Raw genomic sequence first — 6,553 nt, 5'->3', positions numbered from 1 at the left:
TATTAAACCGTTTATTTTTTACATGGTTCAAGATACTCAATGTTGACTTTTAATCACGGTAGGAAGCAACAGCACCCGCTCACGAAATTCAAGAGTAACAACAGACAAATAGTCAGGAATTTTCAAGTTCCGGGTGTTTCCTGGGGCCCGGATTTTCACCAGATATTAGTTGGAAGATGAAAATTAAGTTGTTTATTTGTTAAGTTGATAAACTTGATTGTTTAATATTCACTTAGCTATTATAAATTGTAATAAATGCGAAGGCGCATTTTTAAGTGCACATGCAAATGTACTAAGGTCATTTGCGTGCTAGTCAAAACAACCGTCAATCTGGCATGGTGTGAAACATAGTTTCCACCGACACAGATACGCCATGCCCCTAGCGTGACCGTAAAGAGTCTATATGTGTAGTCAAAATGTGATCGTAATGATTTGTCCATCATTTACGAAACTTTTTGAACTCAGAATTTAACAGCGATCTTAAAAGTGAGTCGAAGTTATTTACAACGAGAAAGTCAAAAATCAGTAGAATACGAGTTTCTGGCCCATCTGAGCTTAAAAGAACCCATTTTAACTACAACAATAAAAGCTGTTTAATGCATTCACTTGATCTGTACAACAGTGTACCAAAATTAAGTCTCGCTTTAGACGAAGTTTTTCTAAATATAAAAAAGTCGTACTCCACATACTACGAGAATAGAGGTAAGACTACTTCACTGAGAAACAAATGAACCAAAAATGAAAAAAAAGAATGCCCACAGGCGACGCACTATAGGCAAAACACGATTTTTTTTTTTCAAAATCGGAGATCTTCGCTTAGAAAAGAGATAATGGAATGCAGCATTTAACCCTTTAATGCAGAGTCTGTCATATATGAAACGCTTTTCAACCCTTTCAAGGCAGAGGAAAAAGGTTCTCAATATGCTTTTGAACGTGCTTTTTCTCATGTTGACGTTGATATTAATCGTAGAAAATTTTTCCATAGTAAAATAATAATAAAAAATAAATAAATAAAAAAAATAAAATAAAAATATTAAAAATAAAAATTAAATTAAATAAAAAATAAAAATAAATAAAAAGTACGTTGAAAAAATATTGAGAACCATTTTGCCTCTGCCTTGAAAGTGTTAAAAAGCGTTTCATATATGACAGACTCTACATTAAAGGGGTAAATGCTGCACTTTCGTAAAGATATCGACCAGTATAACCATTTTTGTTATATAAATTTTTTTGTGAAAGCTGATAGTTTACGAGTTATTAGAGTTTAAAGGTAGCTTTACTTTTGCCAATCTGGCCACTCGGGTACAGCATCCAATGTCCCAAGAATCGAGTCTTAAGATAAAATAAAGAGAAATCTTTCAGAAACAGTGCTAATCATGGGCCCCCTAGACTTTGAAGTTTACCTTATATGTAGGTATACCATCTTCGATTATTACCGCAGCGACCACAAAAATGCAGTTGCCAATATAGCAACTCAGTTGCTTGCAGTTGTCATCTGTAAAACCATTGCAGCCAGTGGCCATCCAACTGAAGTTCGGTTGCCATATGCCTAAGTCGGCTTAGCTCGATGTTCTGGTCACATACATAAGTACATATTTTCATGAGTCTATCTCTTCTTATTCTGGTACTTACAAATATCGGACCAGATTTATAATACCATTTCATGCTCATGAAAGGTATAGTCTTCAGATTTCAAATCGGTGAAGTAGGTAACAAAATATAAATTTAAACATTTTCTTAACTTCTTCCCAGCGTATCTATTAAAATGTCATTTTCAAAAATTTCATGCATTACTATGCCATGTCATTCCATCTCAAACATACTAGGGCTATTCGCGATTCGGTGCATAAGAGCTGACAAATTTATGCAATTGCAGAAATATGCCATTAATTGTGAGCGACCTTTATTAATCTGTCATGGTAAAACTTTTTTAATCAGTTGATAGAAATGTCAACCAGAGTTGCAATGCATAGCATTTGAATGCTATGAATTTTCGGTATTGCAAATTTGTCAAGCCATGACAAATGCGTGTATTTTGTTTGTGTATTGCAAATAATTTGCAATGCAATGATGCTAGGCCATTTGCACCGGATCGTGAATAGCCCTACTGTTAAAGCATGCCATTGCTTCTGAGCTCAGCAGTTGTTTGCTGTTGTGTTTCTGCAGCATATTTTTAATACTGTTTAATCCTGCCTTGTATGAAAATGTATGTAGCAAGGGCAAGGCCGAGGCCTAAAAGAGCCACATCTAAGTTCTAAATGCTACAAAGAGCCACAAAAAAAGAACAAGAAAAACCAAAATTTTATTTTTAAATTAAATTATTATTAGAAGTAAAAAATATTAATTTTATTATTATTCTATTGTACGTAAGCTAGATATACAAGAAAATTCAAAACATTNCGAAGGAAACTCTTCCCATCTTAAAACTTTTATGATTTTGTAGGCACACATTAAGTTTGTCTCCTTTCATTGAACATACCACCTTTAATCTGCATATGGTATCACTGTTAGCTTGGATTTCAATTCCAACATCCGATGAGGCGGCTCTTGGAGTGTTTGAGAGAAAGATTTTGCGGAAGATTTACGGGCGTTTACGCGCTGGCGACGGCGAGTACCGCAGACGATGGAACGATGAGCTGTATGAGCTTCACAACGATATGGACATAGTGCAGCGAATTAAAATACAGCGGCTCCGCTGGCTTGGTCATGTCGTTCGAATGGACACCGATGCTCCAGCTCTGAAAGTATTCAACTCGGAACCCGCTGGTGGTAGCAGAGGAAGAGGGAGGCCCCCACTGCCAGGGAAAGATCAGGTGGAGAAGGACTTGGCTTCACTTGGCGTTTCCAATTGGCGTCAGTTGGCACAGAGGAGAAACGACTGGCGTGCTTTGCTGAACTAGGGTTGCAAACGATGCATCGATATTTTTGAAACATCGGTTCAAAATTCGATGTTTGCCATCGATGTTTACAATTTCTTAAAATCGCTAAATTGTCGATACATCGATGTCAGTTTCATATGAGTTTCATTTTCACCGGAAATCGTTCACTTCTCTCTTCTCTTTCTTTGTATTAACTAAGAGCGGATGAAAAAATTTCGGATGAATTTATTTTCAGGCGAAGCTCAGGATAAGTCTGATTATGCTCTTCAAATTTTTTGACTGATCAAGAATTTTACTAATCTTTTATTTGGAGGAGCGTTTAGAACTTCCGAGTTTACTTGTAGTTTCCAGTATTAAAAATGCTAACATTATCACTAAAAAATGGCCAACCCCCGCTAAGCATTTTTATTCTATTTATATTAAGAGTAAAGAAAGCCTAATTAAATACAAGAAAAACATAATGTAAGTATTAGTCTAATTCAATTACAGAGCCTGCATTGGTTGGAAATGAAAATTATCAAATTTTCCTAACCACCTAACAAATTGTGAAATATAAAAAACTATCGATATATCGATGTTTTTCTGGCGATGTATTTTAGCATCGATGTTCATTTCTCCGATCCATCGAAACATCGATGTATCGATGTTCCTCCTCAAAATTTGCATCCCTATGCTGAACTCGGCCAAAATCGCTTAGGCGGTTATAGCGCCAAAAAAAAGAAGAAGAGGTATCACTGTTAGCTACAGAAAACTAGCCTGTTCCCGTACTCCAGGATTTAGTCCGAAATAGTCCGAATTCGTTTCCTTTCACACATTTATCATTTATTTTGCGAACAGTTTCTCACTAAATCATGGAATTCGGGAATAGGCTAATATTGTCGTTCCTTTTCGTTTTTGATTTTGAAGCGGTCGGATGTGGTATTGGGCTAAAGACAGTGTCACACGATTGGTACATTTGTACAGATTTGTATATTTTGGCAGTCGCAGAGTGGTGTTCTTTAGAAATTTGTGTTCAGCTCAGTAAAAGAATTTGCAAACAACATTACTCTGTAACTGCCAAAATGTACAAATCTGTACAAATCTGTACAAATTTACCAATCGTCAGTCATAAGACTTAGTTAGGCCGATCTGTAGCAGCCACAGAATTGAGCTATATATATATCAAACTAAAGTGCAAGCTGCAGTTGCAGTTGACCGTGTTTGTCAAAAAAGTAAAAAGCGGCAGAAAAGTCGATAGTGAGTAATATAATTTCGGAAAATATTCGGAAAAGTTATTAGGTATTATTCATAGCTTTGAAACATATTTCACGAAAGCAAAAAATAAAAATGCTGAGATCCCTTTCTTTTTTAAACACCTAGGATATCACTGACCATTAAAAAGGACCCTGAATAACCGCAAACCTCAAAGCTTTACACATTTTATTTTTGTGATTTTTAAAATGAACGATCCAAAATTAGCCGGTATACATATTTAAAATTTTCTATAACCAGTGGTTGAATTTTTGTACTGTAAGGGTTAACCCTAAAAGTATAATCTACGTCTGCGAGGCGTATATGGAATGGGTGTTTTTTTAATTTTAACACAAAATTTACTTTTTATTTTGTTGTTTTAAATAAATGTGGTTATAGTTTTTATTAAACTATGTTTTATTTTTAGTCAAACGCACAACTTCAATATTCTTAAAAAAATATGGCTGCACTAAATATATTTTAGCTCACAGGTTATCTTTTAAGTACATAAGCCTCTACGGCGTATGTTAAGGCTTTACGTTACTCCCAAATAGATTAGGCTTCTTGGGTTAAGAAAGCTTTTGTTTGAAAGTGTGATATTAAATACTTTTCACCAAAAACGGCGGCAATTTTCAACGATTATTGCGTTTCAGATTAAGACTAATACAAGATATTGTGAAAGGTTGGACTATACCTTATAGATGACGGTTTTCTCATGGCCCACTGCACTACGCTTAGAGTAGAGTAATGTCTTTTAAGAACTTAAAAATTATCCTAGGTTATCAGCTGTCTAGCTATACAAGATTAATTGTTGTCTTTCACGAAGTTCTTTAAATAAAATTTGAGCTAAGTACTCACCCGTATTTCGAAGTTACTACTAGTTTTAATAAATTGTTAGTTTAATTTCCTATAAAATGTACCTTTAGGTTTATGCATTTTAAGAATACATCGAAAATTTGTTTTAGAGAATCAATGTGAAATAATTGCAGAAACGATTAACCGGTTTGCTGAGCAACCGAGACGTCTGATTTTTAAATAATTTTTGTAAAACAAATTGGCAAGTACATATCGTCCCCCGCATGTCAGAAACATGAATGTGTAAAGATGGAAATTTTGGGATTTTTTTATATGTCGAGCCCCCCCCCCCCCCCCCCCCCCCCCCCCNACGATATCCCTTTTCTAAGCGAAGATCTACGATTTTGAAAAAAAAATCGTGTTTTGCCTATAGTGCGACGCCTCTAGCCATTGTGTATCACAACTTTAAGTTATCGATGCAAATTTTTTTTAATCTCCTCCCCCCTCCTTCGCCAAATCCTGGCTACGCCACTGGACGAACATGACTTAGTTGACTTCTCTCTTCGTTCTTAGCATTTTCGTACGTATGTATATGTCTATATCTATCTCGATTCCTTTAGTCTATTACAACCAACCTTTATGCCAGCAAAGTTATTACGCTCGGGTATAAAAATGATTTTGCTCCGATTTTTCGCTTCATTACTCCTCAGCCAAATTTTTTGTAGTCCGAACGATTGTTCTTTTCTTTGGTAGAAGCTCAAAAAGCACCTTACCCTTGCAATATCCATACACGGAGAACATAACCTTTGAAGATGTTATGCCATTGAAGTGTTAGAAGAAAATCATAACGCTGGGACCAAGACCGTTTGCGGTCCAATTATTTTTAAGAATGCACTTCTCATACCCAGCTATCATTCCTTTCAAAAATCGATTGTTTTCTTAGTCAAATGAACCTTTTTGATTTCATGTGGAACTTTTTTTTTTGATGGCTTTCGATGTTTCTGCAATCTCTCGTGTCATGTAACGTGGGTTTGACTAGATCAGTGGCTTAGTTTTTTCGTTATGAAACCCAGCATATTTGATATCAAAATACTTCGAAAATATATGTATACAAATGTGGTATTCCTTGGTTGTTGTAATTTAGCAATCTGTTTATATATTTAGGGCCGTTTTCTAATGTAAGCAGTAAAGTTGCCTTTACTAACAGGGCAGATAAATTGTTCCTCACTTTAAAGTGTTTTCGTTTTCTTATCTTACCTGTAAAAATAAATTTGTTATTTCGTAGAGTGAAACTTCACTACATTTCCGAGAGTGAAACTTCACTACATTCGTCAAAAAATTCCAAAGGTTGGCAATACAACATAAGCAAATATAGAGCAAGAGCAACTGTTAGCAAAAACCAAAACCTTGGTTGAAATATGTAATATATCTGGCTCATAAACCAAAACCAAACCAAAATTTAAAGTTGGGTACAAATTTTGAAGGTTGCAACGGGTAAGCAACAATTTATCGATTCGAGAAATTAATGCGCTGATGAGAAAACGAAAACTCGTATATCGAGACGATAAAGTGGCCGGTAATCTAAAGCTTAGATGAGAAAACGGCCCTTAGTGGAGAAAACTGTATAATTAATTGACACAATGAATGTA

Source organism: Rhagoletis zephyria, unplaced genomic scaffold, assembly GCF_001687245.7.
Source record: "Rhagoletis zephyria isolate East Lansing unplaced genomic scaffold, Rhagoletis_zephyria_1.1 Rzeph_scaffold_00551, whole genome shotgun sequence".
NCBI classification, from domain to species: Eukaryota; Metazoa; Arthropoda; class Insecta; order Diptera; family Tephritidae; genus Rhagoletis; species Rhagoletis zephyria.
Note: the sequence above shows the minus strand (reverse complement) of the source record.